The following is a 1,687-nucleotide window of genomic DNA, read 5'->3' as shown; positions in this document are numbered from 1 at the left end:
TGGGAGGCTGGGAGGAGGCGGAATTTTTTTTTTCTTTCTTAATAAAAAAAATATTAAAAAAAAAGACAGGCTATATTTGATGATCATATCTTGGTTGTATGCCATGTAGCAGCTTTGAATGCTTGAGGCAGGGGTGAAGAATCAGGAAAGAGGACTGAACCATTTATTATACAAAATCACACAAGACCCAAAGGGAGCTTTCACTGACGTTTTTAAAAATAAAGATTGATATCAGCTGTATATATATATACACATATATACATACACATATATGCATACACACACACACACACACACACACACACACACACACACACACATATATATATATATATATATATATATATATATGAAAATACAGAATGATATCTGTTCCAGGTGTTAGACAGATATTAATTGAATCTTTGGCTTTTGAAAGTGTTGATTCAGAATGCAAAAAGGTCATTAGGCTTTTAAAGGCAAAATTAGCACCCATACAAGAACATATCCAAAATAAAGTTGAGATTCTATCCCACACATCTAATATCCACGCATCTTGGATAGGAACTTTACTGTCTAAAATTATCAAGAAAAAGTCAAAATGTTAGGTGTATTAATTGTGGGAGACAAGGTCATCTGAAAAGGGATTGTAGTCAAGGTACTGCTAAAAGCAATATTTGTTTTAGAAATAATGTAAATAAAAGGCCCTATCCTTCTGGAATTTGAAGAGTGTGTGCAAAGGCTAGCATTGAACTAATGAATGAAGTCCTAAAGGGGACAAGAGAGGTAACCCTTTGCCATTGGGAAATGCCTTGAAGGGCCTCCTGCAGATTCCAATATCAAATTTTGTTCAATCACTTCCTGCCAGCATTGGGGGAAACCATCCATAGTGCAACTAAAATATTCAGTGGTTGTTGTTAAAAATCATAAAAATCATTAGATAAAACAAGATTTTCAGGAAATAACATAATGCAAGTGTTTTGGCAAAATGTCTATAAATGATCAAGACCAATGATAAAAATATGAATAAATGACACAGTAATTGAGGGTTTGGTATACAGAGGTACAGATATAACAATAATTCTACCAAAATCTTCACATCCAGGTTGGCTAGTTCAGGAGATAAGTGTTCAATTTCAAGGGACTGGAAATTTATCTCATATAAAGCAAAGTAAAGAATGGTCAACTGTATAGAGCCAGAAGGACAAGTAAATTAAAACCATAAGTGGCTAACATAGAAATGAATTTATGGGGAAGCAATTTGTTTTAGCAATAGAAAAAAGTAGATTAATATCCCCCAACTTCAGAAACAATTTATAAAATAAAGAATGCTTCTGAGAGAAATATTAAAAGTATTATCAGACAGTCACAGACCATTCAAGTTGTGCTTAAGCAGGATACAACTGCTGTCAGTATTTCAAAGGTACTAACAGTCTTATCTTTAAAAAGATTAACACACAAATTTGTGTGGGTGGAACAATGGCCTTTGCCATAAGAAAAATTGCAGTCACTAGAACAGCTGGTATAAGATCAGTTAAATTCTCATATATTGAAGAATCAATCAGTTCTGGGAATTCTCCTATATTTTTTTATTTTAAATTTACTTATTTATCAAGGATTTCTGCCTCCTCCCCGCCACCGCCTCCCATTTCCCTCCCCCTCCCCCTATCAAGTCCCTCTCCCTCATCAGCTTGAAGAGCAATCAGGG

This window comes from Microtus ochrogaster, chromosome 5 (assembly GCF_000317375.1).
Source record: "Microtus ochrogaster isolate Prairie Vole_2 chromosome 5, MicOch1.0, whole genome shotgun sequence".
In the NCBI taxonomy this organism is placed as follows: domain Eukaryota; kingdom Metazoa; phylum Chordata; class Mammalia; order Rodentia; family Cricetidae; genus Microtus; species Microtus ochrogaster.
This window is presented reverse-complemented; position numbering follows the sequence as displayed.